Here is a 19026-nt window from a genome sequence, read left to right as displayed (position 1 = left end):
GTAGCATTGGAAAATTCTTCAATATATCCTCAGCTTGAAATCAGTTGTTCAGAAGAGGTTTAAACTCAAGTTGTGCAGGTCTAGGTTGACATAAGCATGTAATTATTTAAGTGAATCTGTCCTGTATAAATATGGCTTCATGTGCCCTGTTCTTTAATGGTATGCTGATTTTCTCCCCTCTCTTTCCAAATTTTGTGGCAGATACTGAGGGAGTGCTGAGTGACATAAAATTACACTTTTTATGGTCGTTTTGAAAGCACATCCTGTCCTTGTAAAACATTGAAAGGCATTTTGTTTTCATTAGAGCTGTGTGAGTAGGTTTTAACAAGCAAGTATTAACCAAGCAATTTGGAGATAACATTTGCAGCACAGCAGAGTGCTAGCAGTACAAATTTAATGGCAGCAATTGTCCTAAAAATCTGGGAGAGATTTCAGTGCAAAAAGGAGAAAGAGCCGGGCACTGAAGACTGAACACATGAAGGAAAGTGGGTTGTAAGAGGTGCTGGATAGGATCTTGTTCCCAGGAAGTAACAGAAAGCTAGTTTTTCTGCAATATCCTAAAACTACCTGAGGCTGCGATTCTATACCCACTTTCCTGGGAGTATGCCTCACTTAAATCCAGAGGACTTACAGTGCAATCGTATTCATGTCTGTATAGAAGTAAGAGACTGAACACCCATATATGTGGCCAGAATGTATATATTGGAATAATTTTTATGATAAACTTGAGCTCCATCTGATGACTGTGGGCATAAAAGATGTAGCTTCATGATGTTTTGACAGCAGTTATGTATGCTCTTTATGGTGTATCTAACCTCTCCAATCAAGCCTGTGCTGTTTCCCCATGTGTCTGCATGGATTGGAGCAACAGGATCTGTGCAGGATCTGTACAGGAGGCTCTGTTGTAGTGATGTGGGAACTTTACCCAAGTACCTTAACTTCTCTTATAGGAATTTACCATACTTCTGACTTAGCCCAAAGTGCTGAATCAGAAAAGCAGGATATTATTGTGCAGGCAAGTCATTTGTTTAATGACAGCGGTAACTGATTTTTCACAAAATGCCCCACCATTGGTACCCATGGCAGTGTTTCTGTACATAGGATGTTTAGTCTTTTTATGAGTTAATTTTATAAGTGCTGCAACTGGATTTTTGTATAGACTGAGCCAATCCTTATTGTATTGGATCTGATAACCATTACGCTACATTTGCCTTCAGCACAAGTAAAGCTCTGCTGAATGAAGTACTATTGCCTCTGGTCTATTTTTTTGGGAACTCTGCTGAGCTCTGCAACGTGTTTAAGGTTTTCCTCCACACGTATGACATACGAATGACAACGTATGAAAATATGGTGTAAAGCTTTGGGATCTCAACTGATCATTCTTCCAGGACTTGGAGAAAGTACTGGCCCTACTTGTTCATATTCCTTCTGCATATGTCCATGCAGAAGTGGGTCCAAGCTAGACTACAATTTTGGCTCTTACATCTTCATAACAGAATGCTCATTCTGCCATCAGTGGCGGACTCTGAGCTCTCAAATTTCAGTGGCACCCTGTGTGATGCTAAAATTTGGCGTCTCCTGCTTCTTGCGCTCCATTCTACAGCTTTGTTGTATCAGCCCCTGCAGTGTGCCACCCAATGCGACTGCACCAGTTGCACTACCCTAAAACCGCCTCTGCTGCCATCTTCATGTTTAGTCTCTGTAGTTTATTGCTCACTCTTAAATTCTCAAAAGCAAGCTACTGTTTTACATATACCTGCTGGATAACTTTGTAGTGAGCTGACTAGGATCCAGTCAATGTCCATATAACAGTTAAAGCATTTTGTGTATGTGCATACTTCCTGGACAGATACACTGTACAGTACATTCTTTCAGATGTTCTAGGCTGTATCCATGTATCATCAGAAAGCTAACTGTTTGGAGTTAATTAATTCAATTCCACATAGAATTGCTTTTACAGAGTTGAGGCTTAGTGTCATGCCCTTTGCCTTTCTGGATGACTACTATTGGGCACAGCATTTCTGTGTATTTTGCAAAACAGCTGTAGAGGACGTTATTCATTATATTACTTAGTGCCATCTATATAACTATCCATGGCTTTTTCAACCAGCCAGAACCCAGTTCTGGCACCTCTCAGGTGGGCATCATTGCCAATATAAGAGACCAAGGGAGGCATTCATGGTGAGTTCTGGCACCTCTTTTTCTAGTAAAATAGCATTGTAACTATCCTTCTGAAAAAAATATCTGTTGGAGTTTAGCCACAGGAAAACTTTTGTGAGTCTGTGTACTTTTTGCTGTTAGGCGAGAAAAATTATGTTACAGTACTTTGCATACTACTCTATTTGTGGTGGCAGCCAGGAAATTAAGAGCCAGGTTTGTGTCTTGACACTGAATACCTTTTTGTCTAAATAATAACAGCTCCTCCAGTATTAGGTGAGGTGACACTTTTTGACTCTCTTAAAGGCAACAGTGACCACTGCTTATAACTATTGTAGTATTTTGTTACATAGATATTCATGAAAGGGTTAACGTTGATATGATTTCCAGTAAAAAGTACAAATTTACAGAACTCTTGTCAAATAATGGTTGCCTGTATTAGAAGTTTTTGTTTATTAGTCTTCATGGTGTGATCATTTTTTGCTCTTAGCATCTCAGCTCCTTGCCTAGGATTTTGAGTCATGGTAGCATGTGTTCAACAAGCCTTGACAATGGAAAAGCAGGTAGAAAAAATAAACAAAACATGAAATTCACCAGCTGAAATGGATTGGCTGAAAGGCAATGCTGCATTCCTTACCCTGGCACTTGCCTTTTTAGGAATTCTCTAACATTGTCTTTCTTGCACTTGGTGATTCTACAAGAAGTACGTTTCCTGTCAACACATCCAGTTAAAACAGTTTTTTCTTTTCTCTTCCCTTCCAGTGACTTATTAATTAGCGCTGTCATAGTACCTGGAAGAGCCAAATGAAATAAGTCTCTTTGCTAGGTACTGTGCTTAAATATAAAAATTATAGTCCCCGTTGTCAGTACCCTATAATCAAAACACTTAAAGCAATCAAAGGAAACAGGCTAATTATTTTAGTAGGTAAAACGTCTTGATAGTCACAAGACTGCATAAAACTGGTTGTTTAGTCCTTAACAAAGATATAGACATACACGCTTTAAATAGAATGTATGGATCATGTATATTAAACGATATGCAGTTTATTTTTAAATAAATAAATAAAACTTGGTTCAAGGAGAAGGAAAAAACGAGCTGCTCTTGTTTTTTTTTTTTTAAAGAAGAGTATTTAGAGTGGAATAGCAATAGCAATGCCTTTAAACATACAATGCTGGAAGTATATATATATATATATATATACACATGACCACCACCCACCCCATATTTTACGCAACCTTTGGGAGTAATCTTTATTCATTTATTTTCCACATGTATGCTCAGATTTGCAGCGATATCCCCAGTCTTGTAAGTTTCATGATTGTAGGAACGTGTGGTGGTGGAGGACATAACCTGGAGTCCAGTTTTGTGGGCTTCACATGATGTACAGAAAGTTATTTAAAGAGCCATTCTGTGCCCAGGCTTCTGCATTTTGTCTGCCCTTGCTTCTCATGGTGAATGTGCTGCTGCTGCTGCCCTCTGTGGAGCAACTACCAGGATAGTCCCTAGTCTGGGCTGACCCAAAACATTTCCTTGCCTAAGGTGAAGGATGAACTCCCACCCCTTCCTGTTCCTTATGCAGAAGGTGACTGGCCTAAGACTGTGAATTCTCACGTCAACACTGGCAGCAGGACAGTGTCCTCCACCGTACCTGACTGACGGCACCAGGCTAGCTTCAGTGGCCTGTGTCCTACCCCCTTTGCTGCTTATCCTTGTCCTTTATCATCGCCCTCAGTCTGCCCAGCGGTGGGGCCAGCACTTACCCACACTCATCCCTGCAGCTCCAGCCTCCATGTGTGGGAGAAGGTTGGGAGTTGACTTGCAGCTTTGTGAGACTGAGCCGCCCTGGGTTTCAGCTTTCAGGAGACACTGACAAGTTCATTTCCTGTGACGGGAGCTGTTATAACATTTGTCTAGCTGCCTGGTATGACAGATTGGAAATGGGAGACAGTCTTCTTTGCTGCTAGTGTGCACGCTGTTGATTTTGCCCGAGACGTTGAATACATTTCTTGTTGGGGGGCACAGCCAATAAGACCCCGAGTAATTTTCCTTACCAAAGCAGGGACCGTGTACTTAGAAAGTGAGTGTTGGGAAAGACAACCAGAGTTCTCAATGATCTTGGTGTGAAGTGCTGAGAGGATAGCTACAATGCACTTTCTAAACCATGCAAAGAGAAGGAACTTTTTGTAGTGAGCTCAGTGAATACAAAGACTGACTTTAGCGCTTGCTTGGTGGTAGTAATTTCTCCTGGGCGAATGACATTTCTGACACCTAGGCTGTGGGTGGCAAAAGCCACTTTCCTGTGGTATTGAGTAGAGCCCCAACTCCAAGAGCACCAAGCGCCCTGACAGGTGTTTATGCACAATTAAGGAAACATCTTCTATAATAGTGTATGATTTGTAATTTTAGGGTGTATTTTTTTTTGCTTTGCTGTGTGTGTGTACTGCAATATGCAAGTATTTATGAATAAAAACAAAAACAATCCATTATTTACAAACAAATCTTTAAAGCGGGGACATTCTTACTGTGTTTTGTGAGTGAGAGTTTTTTAAATGACCTAGGAGGACTTGAATGCTCTAAGTGCTTCCTTAGACCCTTAGAAGAGTGCCATAAATTAAAGCAGCCCTCTGCGTGTTTTGAGCTATAACTCCCGTCATAGAATCAGAATTATACAGCTGGAAAGGGACCGTGAAGGGATCTCCAATGGGCAGGGGCAATTGGAAGTGCAGTCCGAAACATCTGGAGGGCACCCCCAGGTTGGGAATGGCTGGGTTAGAGGTATAGAACAAGCACAAGACTTCATTTTTGATGTTTCTAGTTATAGAATCTGTTCAACCAAGGTCCAGAAAAGTCCCTGGTTGAACAGATCCTACAGAAATGGGTTTGGTGTCTGTTGAGAGTCCAGGGCTGTAACTCTTTTAAGGAAAAACAAAACCTAACAGTCATCAGGAGTATGTTTTGCAGCAGTGTACTACAAATCTAGAAACACATCAGATTTAGTCTAAATGAGAGTATGAGTTGCATGTTATAACATCAATCTTTAACAAAGTCACCATGAAAATAAGCAAAGCAGGATAAGCAGTCTATTTATCCCTGCAGTCCGATGCAAAACATGCAGACTCAAGTAGGAAAAATGGTCTTGCTGGGCTTATAGAATGGCAAAAGCATCGCTTTCAGTGAGTAAAATTAGGAGGCAAACTGTTCTTAAGGGATGAGGGAGTGCTGAGCTTACATGGTTCTCTTTGGATATTTTTTTCTCTTATTTGCAGAGTGTGCTCTTACTTGTACATAACTCTTTGATGCTAAGAATTCACAGGTGGGTCCTGGATACAACCATTCATCAGAGAGCTTGTCCTTTTGTGCTGATTTCCCCAGGATCTCTGTGTGTTCCTAATCGGTGTCCAATAGTGTTGTGCTGTCAAAGAGGGATGTCGGTTTCAGAGCAATTAGCTCCTTTCTGCCCAGGAGGGTGCAAGACTGCTCTGGAATACTCTCCCACTGCACTTCAGAGTCACAACTGCTGATTAGTCTTTCCCAGAAAGCAGTATTCCAAATGTATGTAGTAGCTAAGTAGTCGTTCCCTACCTACAGGGGGAAAAAATACACAGTATATATATATTGATGTTATAGCTAGACAACAGTTTTTATGGTAAATCACAGGCATAGATTTAGTCGCTGAAGAGAATGCACCAGGGCAGCATTAAAAGCAGGCATGACATAATACTGTGAAGTTGAAATTGTCTAGGAAGGCAATTGCTTAAGAAGTATGTGGCTGCCTGGGGAGTGTATAGGGAATCCTGTTGTAAAGTTGCATCTGAAGGTTCCTCGTGAATGTGAGTTCTTTCCTTTCCGAAGATACCCATAATTCATTGGTGGCCATGTTGTATTCTTTCGAATGTACTTTTATCCGATGCCCTGTCCTGATGCCAGCTGTTTGATGGAAACTACTGAGAGCCTAGTACTACTTGGCTAGAGCAGAATGAGAGAACAGCTGCCTGCAGCCATGCTGTCCTTCTGGGCGCTGGCTGCCAGAATGCTTGCTTTCATGAGCATGGATGTCAACAGAGCAAAGACGAGACGTCAGTTTTGAGGACTTTTTCTCAGCATGGAGCTGAACCTGTCTTCCAGATAGGCTTAAATATTTTGTGAAATAATATCCCTATTAAAACCAGGAACTACTGGGCACAAACACTACATAGCATGTATCACTAAATATTTTGACATGGTGCTGGCTGTGCTCTTGAGTCTAAATGGAACCATGCGTTGGTGATGCACCATTTAGTTATGGCAGCCAAGGCACAGCTCCAAGGCACTGATGCACACAAAGTCAAAACAGTTGGAGGATTTGAATTGGTCTACCCACATCTTGAGTTTCTCTGAGCTTCCTGCTGAAGAACTGTTCTGTAGTCCAGGGGCCTTCACACTGTGTTTCAGGGGAACCCTTAGGTTTTTAGGAAGCTTATCCAGAGTTCTTCAGTGCCCATGTACATAATGACAGACAAGGTTACTTGAGAGACAGCTTGTCTCCTGTCATTGGTCATCTCTTACAGTGGGAGTTGGGAATCTGTGGCTCTCCAGGTGGTGTTGACTCTAACTCCATCATTCCCAACCAACATGACCGAATGGTCAGGAATGATGGGAGCTGTAGTCCAGCAATATAAGAAGGGTCACATCTTCCCCATCCATCTTACACCAGAATTTCACCAACACACTATGACAGCGAGGCCAAATAAGCCTGGTCAGCAGTCCATGTAGACTGTGAGTGTGTGGCCTCTGCAACATGCAGAGTTTTTCTTTGACAGATAAACGCAAAATGTTTCAAAATATCTGCTGTAATTAATGCTATGGAATGCTTGGGCTCAGAATCCTGAGGTGCAACTTAGGGTCAAAGTTCATATGACTGGCAGTCAATTATTCTTCCTCCCCTCAGCTTTCTTTCTGAACAGGAAGCAATTGCAGAAAGTCAGGAATAGAAGATTGGCAGGGAGAGGAGCTGCTTAGCCCTTCCCGCTCCTGCCATTTATCCACTGATATCCTTTCCTACCGGGAAGAGGTGGAAACAAGGCCATGGCTGCCACTCAAGTGAATGGTATATTCAGTGTCCTTTCATAACCGGGGGGAAAAGCAGCTTAGGTAGTAGATACAGTGGTACCTCGGGTTACAGATGCTTCATGTTACAGACGCTTCATGTTACAGACTCCGCTAACCCAGAAATAGTACCTCAGATTAAGAACTTTGCTTCAGGATGAGAACAGAAATTGCGCCGTGGCAGCGCGGCAGTGGCAGGAGGCCCCCATTAGCTAAAATGGTACCTCAGGTTAGGAACAGTTTCAGGTTAAGAACGGACCTCCAGAACGAATTAAGTTCTTAACTCAAGGTACCACTGTACTTTTCAGCAACAACTGGCCAGAAGAGAAAAGTTTGAGTAGAACAATAATATTCCCTCAGCTCCCTGACTCCGGAGTGTGTTTTCAGCTTCCCTCTCCTGCTTTTTATTTTAAAACAACATAATAAAAGGAAAGAATTATGGAATTGTCCATCACACATTTGTTTAGCCCTAGGAAACTCAACTTGGCTCTTCATGGGCCTTCGTTGCATGGAGTTTGATTGGACATGTAGAAAGTAAGAGGAGTCCAGAGGTATCTGAAAAAAACACAGACTTTTTGTGTGTTTCTCTTTCGACAAGTATTCATATGCCACTTGTAACAAAGCAAACAATCGTGTAGAAGTTTCAGCAAACTATGGTTGCAGAAGTAGAGTAAGGCATAAATGGATCTTGTCATTTTTTGCTGTGTCCAGAGAGGTGTGAAGCCTGTGAAATCAATGCAGAATCCAGGTGTCTGTCATACATAACATTCCCTAGCCCTACAGCAACAAGCAAATGGAAAGCAATGCTTCTGGAGAAGGGTGAGTGTGCATGACTTGCACAGACAACCTCCCCAGTGCCCATTCAGCTCCTAGGGGCTCCTTTGCAGCAGTGCTGGTGGGGAGGAGCACAGTGCCGGTCATTTGTGGGTTCACCCATGTGACCTGGAGCTTTTGATGTTATTTGAGCAATGTGGGAAAAGTACAAACTGCAGTAGCTCTGAGTGGAAGAATGCTTGAAGGGAGCCTTTCATTTCTTTTACCCCTCAGGGTGTATAGTTCAAGTCTGTCAACAATCTTATTTCAAACTTTACATTCAAAAATATGTGTGTACAGTGGTGCCCCGCAAGACGAACGCCTCGCAAGACGGAAAACCTGCTAAATGAAAGGGTTTTCCGTTTTGGAGGCGCTTCGCAAAACGAATTTCCCTATGGGGTTGCTTCGCAAGACGAAAAAATCTTGTGAGTTCCCGCAGTTTTTTTTTGCTCCCCCCCTTTTCCTAAGCCGCTTAACAGCTGATCCGCTGATAAGCCGCTTAACAGCCGATCGCTAAAAGCCGCTAGACCACTGTAGCGCCAATCCGCTAAGCTGTCAATGGGCTTGCTTCACAAGACGAAAAAACCGCTAGACGAAGAGAATCGCGGAACGGATTAATTTCATCTTGCGAGGCACCACTGTACTTAGACTCATAGACTTCTAGAGTTGGAAGGGACCCTGGGGGTCATCTGGTCCAACACCCTGCAATGCAAGGATATGCAGTTGGTCTGTATGAGGATTGAACCTGCAACCTTGGCATCATCAGCGCTGCTCTCTAACCAACTGAGCTAACCAGTAGGTTCAAATAGCAGTCTATACAAGGAGACAATAAGTTAATGTGATGTCCTCATTGGAACATCACCAAAATGTTTTGATTTTCGTGCTAAGTCTGATGTGAGTGGGTCTTGGGAGCTTTATCTCTTGGAAACACAAATTCTGCTAAAAGGTGTAAATATAATTGGGAGGCGCTGCTGTAGAATGTGAAAGAAATAAGCCAAAAGAGGATATTGGAAAGGGCTGGCTCTAGAAGGTGACGGAATATGTAGCAGCAGAGGGGAGACCACATCGATAATTTATAAATCTGTAGAGACGGCTGTCTGTAAGTTTAGACACAGTGTCTTTTATTTGGAGGCAAAGTCAATAGTCAAGACTTGTCTGTTAACCATGATTCTGCAGTTATTGATGGGGGTAGGTTTAAGTCCCACATTGCATGTCTTAACCTTTTTCTCTAGGATGAAAAGTGAGAGAAGGAATGAAACAGGCACACTGACGCTGATTAGGCTTAATTTCTGAAACGTGCAGTTGTGTTTTCTAACAGCATCACAGCAAGGGAGGGGTAGTGCTTTCAGACTGGAAAACCTCTCGTGTAGATATGAATTAGCAATGTCTGCCATCGAAAAATGTCCGAAGGGTGAGTCATGGGCTCCCTTCCTTTTTTCTACCACGCAGTGAAAATTAACATTTTCTGGAGCTTGAAAATCCCACAATCTCTAGAGTCCTTTCTGGAGGGTTTTAATTAGATGTTGAGTGAATTTATCAGTCTTTTATGTGAGCATTTTCAAAACACAGGGAAGAATTCGTTTTATGATCACTTTTGTTTAGTGATGTTCAGTGAAGCTGCATGGGCTAATGTGTGGCCTGTGTGTGTGCTTGCCAATGTCATGCTGCTCACAGTAATGGATATGTGCTTGCCGAAGCTCCACCCAGTTGGCTTTGACTTGCAGTGCACATTTTCAGAAGAGGTCTATGATCCATTAGCAGCAGGGAGCTCAGGGCTATTTGCTGGCCAAGGCTGGGACAACATGCTGCTGCAGCTGATTTGAAGAAAACTCGCACAGTACAACTCCTGGCAGTTCTGCGTTTTAGCATGTCCTTTTTCATAACCAGCTCCACTGTTTTAAAAGAAAATGAGTGTCAGTGACAATGAAGTGGAAGAAGGCAGGCACAGGAAGCTGCCTTATACTAAGCTAAACCATTTGCTCATTGACCATTTGTTCACCTAGGTCAGTGTTGTGGGTAACCTTTGACCTTCCAGATGTTGCTGAACTACAGTTTGCACCAGCACCAGCAAGCATGGTGAACAGAAGTTCAGCAACATCTGGAAGGCCAAAGGTTACACGCACCTAGTCTATAGCAGCTGGTAGTGACTCTGTAAGGTTTGAACATGGGGCTTCAACTTGCAGAGAATGTCCTCTGCCACTGAGTTACAGTTCTTTCTCCACATGTGCGTTTTCATGCAAAGGCATGGAGGAGCATTTTTCCATTCTCTGTCTCCTGGAATTCTGATCCGTGGAGAGCCATATTGCCAGTGACACCTCCGTAATCAGGCTTCTAGAATTCAGGTGCCACGACTTAAATTTACCACATTGTCTTCCAGGAGCCAACTTGAGACTGAATCAGTGTATGGGCTAAATTACAAACAGATGTCAAGGTAAGCTGCTATAAAGTGCGCACATATGCCAGGGCTTTCTCGTTCTTGGAGTGCCACAATAGAGAGAAAATAAGGAGCAGCATTTAAAATAGTCAAAGGCTAGTAGAAAAGCAAAGATTCACTTTCTGTATTATAATAATTTAAATAGAAAAATGATATCCAGTGGTAAAGTTTACTGTGAAATTCATTAATCATCATTTCTGCAGAGCAGCAGGAACATCTTCCTCTTCAGCATTAGATGATAATTATTCAAGAGTATTGGAGGTGGACAGAGGGAATTTGGTTGAAGAGGGGAAAAGCCTTGTTTATTTTATCTTCCCATCCCATGCAAGTCAATGGGATGGAGAAATTGAACAGACTGTACAGCTTCTAGTCTATTTAAAGGAAGCTCTTGTAGAAACTGACTGAATATGCTGGAGAAGAATCAAACCCCATATTTTACAATGTTCTTTCCCCCCAAAAAAGCATGCAACCATTTTTCAAATGCCAGTTGTGAGGGATTTTTGTAAGTACCCATAAGGATAGTCTGCTTACCTTGGTAGGCGGCATTGCTGCCAGGCATCAGCCCCCGCAGGATCTGGCCGGGGGTGGAGATCAACGCCCTCCTTGTCACTGTTTAGCTGCGTTGCCAATGCCAGGCGAGGCGCAGCCCAGGGGCGGCCCTCACTGTCCAATCAGCACCGGTGGGGGACGTGGCCATGGGAAATTTAAACCACATTGCGGCCAGGAGACTGTCCTCTTGTGTCCCTTTGCCCGATCTTCTACACACCCATCTCTTTTTATGATTTGCCTTGATATGACCTTGCTATGGACAAATGTTGGCTGCCATATTTTGGGACCAGGAAGGATTTTTTCCACTTGGCAAATTGGCTCCAGCCATTTGGTTTTCGCTGACCTCCTAGCAATTGTCACAACTTTGTGAGGTTAGACATTAGGTAAGCTTTGTTTGGCTGGGGGGGGGGATGTTGTAGCCTCCACCTGCCCCTCCTCATTAAGGGTATCTTGTTAAAGGGATCCGAGAGTGTGGATTCTGTCCAATGCCTGGATGTGGGGTAGGGGTATGGCCCTCGGGGACCCCTCAGGCTGCTCCTGTTCAGTGTTGTCTGATTGTTAACCTAAAGCTGTTTTAGCAAAGAGATGCAATATGCAGAGTGGTGATTTATACTAGGAAACTACCAATGGGGAATGAAGAGTAGTTTGCTGGGGGTGGCGGGTGACACAGAGGGATTTCCTTGTGCTTCCACCACTCAAATCTCACCCCCTTCAATTCATTTGTTTCTACAAAGATAGCCCTATGTTGTGTTTCATGTGTATTTAAAATTGCCTGCTACTTTAAAGGGCCATTCCACTCATGATACTAAGATTCCCTGTTCTTCCCAAAAGGGACTTAAAGATTTGTCAGTCAGCTAAGTCCTCTCAGAGAACACACCATATTAACTTCATTAATTTCCTGCATAAAATGAAAAGGCTTTATGGGATATCTTACTGAGTTTCCTCATTGCTTGTTTGATTTACAGCCTGGCAAAATGTCAGAGACAACAATCTGGCCTTGTATAACAAGGGCTGGGAACGTTCTGTTACCTAGTTTCTACCTTGGTTTTCTAAACCCCTGAAAACTATTACAGTTTAGCACCTGAAACTGCCAAATATTTTTGGCTAAGGTCCTCAAAGTGGCGAACCCTAAAACTACAGCAAACACAAAAATACAATAAGCCCATCCAATAAATATAAAATAGCAGAAATTCTAAAATAGCAGAAACCAGGTGCACCGCGAATCACGTTATACATTCATGAGTTGCATGTTTGCTGTCCCCACAAACTCAGATGCCATCCACAAACAGTTGCCCAAACAGTAGACTTTTCCCTAGAAACAGCTACAGATGTGGCAAAATCTCTACAGGTGCTCTCTAGGATAGGGCTAGTTGCTCAACCTTCTGGCCCCTCAACAGGCTGATGTTTTCCAGGGGCAGTAAAGAAGTGCTTCAGAGGCTACAGTTGGCATTCACCTTGCTGCCAGCCATGGTCTTGTTACTGCTACCTGCCTCCTCTCCTGTCACGTTGAGATTCCAAGGGCCTCTTGCTCATCACATTCCTCAGCTGTTTACAGGACCAACTGTACAGCTGGAGAGTGGGGAGGGCATCTGTAGATTGCACAGAAGGTGACTGAGGAGATGGGATGCCATATGTGAGCTGGTGCATCCTAAGCAAAATAACTCTATAGTAATTAAAAGAGAATGCACCACTGAAGTACTGTTTTCTCCAGCTCTTGATCAAACATCTGGCTCAGTATGACACCAAATGCTTTTTATGGGACCAGTGTTCGATTGCTTGGATTTGGTGAGAGACCTTGTATTCATTTGTAAAAGTTAATACCAGTGATATAAAGCCACTGATAATTTGTTATGCCAATGGTGCTTGTCACCTGTGATGTTCGAGTGTCTTTTGATTTAATTTCCGGAAGGGGAGGTGTCAAAGCTGAGGACTGTTTTCATTGGTAGGCTGTAATTCGCCAGGCATGCAGAGTGATGGGAGTGCAAGAGCTGCCAGGATTGGAACCTGAGTTAAGAGCTGAGCATATCTCAGAGCAGGGCTCCGAGGAAAACACTGGATGTTTGGGCCACATATATGTAGCCCAGTAGGGCCAGGGTCTGTGTCAAGGAAGCTACAAGAGGAATTTTGGGAAATTCAAGCAGGAATGCAGACAGGTAGACAAGGGGATCGGAGGGCCAGGAGCTTGGCAAGCAGGGAGGCTGGAAAGAGGGATATTCTTTTGTAAATACTTCTGCATGTGCTCCTTCTGTGCTATGAACAACCTTTCCTTGATGAGAATATCATCCTTTATTGACAGGGATGGCACAGTTCTGTTTTGAAACTAGGACCTCTTAGGGTAACTTTACACATGATGATGCTGTGAAAATAAAACTAGAGTAAAACCAGGAACAGATTGCACTGTAACTGAAAAGGATGGAAAAAGTACTAAAAGATAGACAATCCAGGGGGAAATGAAAATATATTCTCATGGCACTAAAAATGCTGCAATGTAGGTGAGTCTCTCTAGTGAGAAGAATAATAAGAAGAAAAGTTTGGATTTGATATCCCGCCTTTCACTCCCTTTAAGGAGTCTCAAAGCGGCTAACAATCTCCTTTCCCTTCCTGCCCCACAACAAACACTCTGTGAGGTGAGTGGGGCTGAGAGACTTCAGAGAAGTGTGACTGGCCCAAGGTCACCCAGAAGCTGCATGTGGAGGAGCGGGGAAGCAAACCTTGTTCATCAGATTACGAGTCTACCGCTCTTAACCACTACACTATGCTGGCTCCATAAATCATGCTGGGAGGGTATTCCACAACTGGGGACCCACTACTAAAAAGGCCCTCCCTTTTATAGACACCTGCCGTACTTCATTTGTGTTTTGTTTTGTAAGAGAACAATATGTTTGTTATAACTCCAGTATAAAGGGCTGCACATGGAATAGAAACGTAATGGGAAAAGATGTGAAAACTGGATGCATCCATCTGCTATATTAGAGAATTACCATGTTAAAATCATGTGTCTTAATCTCATGCCTGCTTTCCTTCCTTCCTCCTCCTCCTTTGAACAGTTGCACAAGAGAGGACCATTATTGCCTTGCACCTTCGGAGGCTGTCTCTGACATCATTCACAGACATCTTTACCCTGGTGAGTTTCCATAACTTTATAATAGTCAAGGCAGCTAAAGTATTTTTAAAAGCAGGATTTTGTTTACTTCATATTTGTTCTGCAGTAATAACCCACTTAAACTTTTATTGAACAGCTTGGAAAGACCAAAGTTGGAAATTCAGATTGCTGTCTTGAATCTCCTAGTGGTGGTCTGTTCTAGCAGCTTTCAAATGGAAGCCATTTATGTATCTATGTGTTTGATCATTCTTAGAACAAAGCTGTTCTTCATAATGACACCTTTAATCTGAGATGGTGCTGTCGTTCTTCACATGTGAATACAAATCATTTTGCTTAAAATAAGGGAAAAACTTAGGGGGTGGACATTAAACATGTATGATTAGACATCTCCCTTTATAAGTGTTAAAACAAAACAGGGCAAAGCAAAAAGAAGTGGAGCAAAACGGTAGGGAAATAGTCCTGCAATGACTTCAGTATAGTAGACATTTAATAGATTTTTCTTTCCATCTATCATTTCTGTTCTATGAAATCTTCAAAACGTTAATGCTTTGATTTCCCCCTTTTTCAGAGGCTCTTGAGAGATTCCATGGGTTTTGGTCCCTGATTTATCCTCTTAGCCTCTTTTGAAAATACTAAGGAAATGTTTTTTCCTCTTTTTCTAGCCTTTATGAAACGATTCATTGACCTCTGTCAGTCTTCTGATCTCTTCCAGCCAATAAATCACTGGAACATACAGAGCCATCATAAAGCATTAAATCTTTCAAAATGTAGTTTAATGGTGGTGTTTTCCTCCAGTGTACACAGCAGACATCTGTGCTCCCTGTGTTTATATTGCCATCTATCTTTTGGTCAATTTAAAAAACTTCAATGAGTTACAGTGCTCTTGGATCTGAACTCCTCGCTGTGCGTTCATATTCCTAACACCCTTGTAATGTAAGGATGGGCCATTTTCAGGTTACATCTGGGAATAGAGCCATAGAATGAGGGAATTCAGCCACTAGTCCTAGAGGTGTAGGAAACTGGGAATGAATTTCTGGAGTTCCAGTTGAGTACCTCTGAGTCATGGGACTGCATTGCTGTATTTGCCTAGAATCTGGAGAATGTATTTGAGTGTGCACACAAATCTGCATGCAGGCCCATAAACACATGAAATACCATGTAAGAAATGCCTATGTTTCCATCTAACAAGAACACTATATTTATATTTTGTATATTAATTCATATTTTTCCATGGGACTACAGCATTTAAAAAGAAAATAAATTAAAACCTTAACCTTTCAGTTGCTTTTTAAAACAAATAAAAAACCCTAAACCCATAGAATTGTAGAGTTGAAAGGGACCCTGAAGGTCATATAATCCAACCCCTTGCAATGCACGAATATCATTTAAAGCATCCATGACAGATGGCCATCCAACCTCTGCTTAAAAACCTCCAATGAAGGAGACTCCACAACCTCTGGACAGAGTCTGTTCCACTGTTGAACAGCTCTTACAGTCAGAAAGCTCTTCCTGATGTTTAATGCGACTCTCCTTTCTTGTAACTTGAATCCTGCATTCATTTACCTGGGAGTAAATCACAGTGGATGCAGGGGATCTTAATTTTGAGTATACATGCATGGGATTTCACAGTTTATAGACTGTCCCACATTGCAAACTGGGGTTTACCAAAAACCTTCATTCTTCTCCCCATTTAGTTTAGCTTAACATTAAATTTGAGGAAGAGTTCTTTGTCATACTCGAATGCTAGCTTGCTACTTTGCAACTTTCAATTGTTCCTTATAAAGGTGTTTCTATACTGCTGCTGGGTTGTTGCTGTTTTGAGCTGTATTTTTAATCGGCACACCTGACATTTAAGCTTGAAAACATACAGAGACATGGGAGGCAGTGGAATATCAGAATGTGCTGCACTTGCTGTTTCAATATGTCTTTGTCCTGCCATGTTTTCTCTTCACTTTCACAAGCTCAGCTGGCTTCCCAGTGTCCCTGTGCCTAGAGAGAATTCATATATGCTTATATATTGTAAATATTACAGTGGACACTGTGTGTGTATGTGGAAAAGTGTGTGTGTGTGTAATGTATATTACTTGTGAACAGTAATGCCATAACAAAAGTTATTTCTAAAGGTAGTACGACACTAGGATAACCTTTTGTAAATGTGCCACTATTCCTTTAACATAGCAAATGTCATTTTGTGTGGTATATGGGTGCCCATGGTCATGGAAGTAGTTTTGCCATATAACACGTTCCTTTTTCAGCTGTTAATGGCAGCTCACATATCTAAACCTTTAATTTTGCCTTACTTACTGATTTATGCATAAATAATTCAAGAAAGTAAAGCAACTTCCATACCAACATAAGAAGAGTCCTTTTGGAGGAGACCAAAGGCCCACCTGGCCTAGCATCCAGTTCTCACAGTGGCTAAGTAGATGACTATGGGAAGCCTACAAGAAGGACTTGAGTGCAACAGAGTTTTTCCCTTATGCTTCCCAGCAACTGATATTCAGAGGAATACCACCTCTTGATATTGGAGGTGGTACACAACCATCAAACTAGTAGCCATTGAAAGCCTTGTCATCCATGAATCTGGCTAGCCTCCTTTTAAAGCTGTCCGAATTGTCAGCCATTACTACAGTTTGTGCTAGCAAATTCCGCAATTTCCCCCTGCACTTTTTTTAAAATGTGAAGAAGTCCTTCCTTTTGTCTGTCCTAATTTTCTAGCTTTCAAGTCCCCCATCGATTTCTCACCCAAGCAGGCTACAGAGCCTGGTTGCTTTCAAGAATTTGAAAACTCACTTGAACCTGAAGAGTGCTAGGGCATGTATGGCTCGTTTTCCGTGTTTCATTTGAAGTCAGACCGTTGTGCTTTCTTTGAGTTTGCATTGAGCAGAAGTTAATTGCCTTGATTCAGAAGAAGTTTAAAAAGGTGCCTGCCTTTTAAGGCAGATAAAACAAAGGCGAGAGCCTTTGCCAGAGCTGGCTGGCTCTGCTTTTCCAGCACACGACAACATCTTGTTGCAGGCGCTTCTTTTTAAACCTCCCCCCCACCTCCATTAATCTCACAGAGTCTAGTCCTGTTTTTGCTGAGATATTGATCCTTAGGAAAAGCTGTGATCATAAGCCTTTACCCAGTATAACTTAGGAAGGAAAGGTAACTGACTGACAGTAGTCTCTTGTGCATGTAAGTGGTCTTTATTTATATACCACTGTATCATAAAAAATATACCAACAGCAGTTTATTACTATATAAAACCAAACCATAGTATAAAATCATAAAAAGTTAAAAAAGAAAAAGAATTAAAAGCAAGCAGCAGCAGACCATTGTGGGCGTTGTACTCTTAATTGTCTGTATATGCCTGGCAAAATAGAAAAATTGTCAGCAGACATTTAATAGTTGGCATGGAAGGTGCTCACTGAATCTCTTTTGGCAGAGTGTTCCACAGGACTGGGCTGGTGACACTAAAGGCTCAGTTTTTAGTCATCATCAAATGAGAACAACCAGAGAGCCTCCTGCTTGTGGGTTTTAATGTACACTAATTTATATGTGCATGAGAATCTGGTCCATGAATACCTGGGCCCTCTTTGACAGTGTACCTTGATTCTTACTGTAGCTGCATATCTGGGAGAGGTTCACATACTTTCCTTCATCCAAGTAGATTTTATTAATACAGACTGGGTTGGTATATTCTTCTAGGATCAGATGAGAGGTTGTATGCAACAGGGATGGGGAAGCTGTCACCATCCAGGTGCTGGACTACAGTTGCCACCAACCTCAGCCAGCCAATAGTCAAGAGATGATTGGAGTCCAACAACATTTGGTGGGCCATAGGTCATCCATAGAATAATATTCCATCTTTCTTAGCAGGGCCCCTAGGGCTGAGAGAACTGCAACTAAGTATTCAAAGTTATTGCTTCCTCACCCCAATCACCACCTGCTTGTTACTACTAATATGGTGGCTGCTCCTTCCTAGCTCTATAATCCTTTCACATTCCCTCCTAAGCACATTCATGGTCTTCAAGATAAATAAGTTCCCAGGATAAAACACAATGGGGAATTCAGGATAGAATACAAATAACATAGCCCCTGACCTTCTTACTGTTCTGCTTTGGTGGTGATCTCCCCATTAAAAAGACTTGATCCTGGAAGACTTGCTATGGCATTTCTAACTCTCCCCAAAGCTCTGATGTGCCACTTGTTTGTACCAATCTGGATCTCCCAGCAGCAATTATGGGAAGCTAAGGGAGATGTCAGGAAAAATAGTCCTCCCCATAGGCACCAGGTGTCTTGGTAGCTACACTGGTCTTTCAGACTGCTTCTTGGTCTAAAACCTTCTCCTCTGCTGTCAAGTTCACCATACTAACTTTAGCTGTGTCATGCCACAGACTAAGAGCCTTTTAAAAAGTAAAGGTACCCCTGCCCGTACGGGCCAGTCTTGCCAGGCTCTAGGGTTGTGCGCTCATCTCACTCTAGAGGCCGGGAGCCAGCGCTGTCCGCAGACACTTCCGGGTCACGTGACCAGCGTGACGAAGCTGCTTTTTACGAAGAGCCTTTTAGCTTGTGCCAGTGACTTGGGCCTCTGTCTGGTGTTTTGGTTTGTTTCCAGCAAAGTCTATGTGCTTGTGGAATGACTTCCACACATGCAGCGGAACTTTCCCTCCAACTTTCCCTCCCCCTGCCCACCTCAGATCTGCCCTGGAGGATCGGGGAGACACCCTCCCAGCAGATGTGAGGGAGTGTAGGGTGGAGGAGAGTTTTGTTGTATGAGTGGAAGTTGCTCCATTAGTGCAAAATCTTCATTGGATACAACCCCACCCCCGGCAGCATGCTATCTCTGGTGTTGACCTGTTGTTGTTACTTAGAACTAAAAATAAGACTAATGATCAATA

At 42.5% G+C, this 19026-nt stretch overlaps 1 protein-coding gene across 7 annotated transcripts in view; it reads left to right on the top strand.

Annotated features, from left to right (window-relative positions):
- The window catches only part of TSPAN4 (tetraspanin 4), a 504081-nt gene that overhangs the window by 87997 nt on the left and 397058 nt on the right, over positions 1 to 19026 (top strand). For 4 of the 7 annotated variants that reach the window (XM_081922518.1, XM_081922512.1, XM_081922513.1 and 1 more), the window contains one exon: positions 14087 to 14163. The exons of 2 other annotated variants lie outside the window; for them this stretch is intronic. The gene's annotated coding sequence lies outside the window, so the exon portion shown is untranslated. Of the gene's footprint in view, positions 1 to 10461; positions 10488 to 14086; positions 14164 to 19026 lie in introns of those variants that run through there. One more of the 7 variants, XM_081922515.1, reaches the window with a different exon arrangement.

Source organism: Podarcis melisellensis (genome assembly GCF_964234715.1).
Source record: "Podarcis melisellensis genome assembly, chromosome: 1".
In the NCBI taxonomy this organism is placed as follows: domain Eukaryota; kingdom Metazoa; phylum Chordata; class Lepidosauria; order Squamata; family Lacertidae; genus Podarcis; species Podarcis melisellensis.
This window is presented reverse-complemented; position numbering and strand designations above follow the sequence as displayed.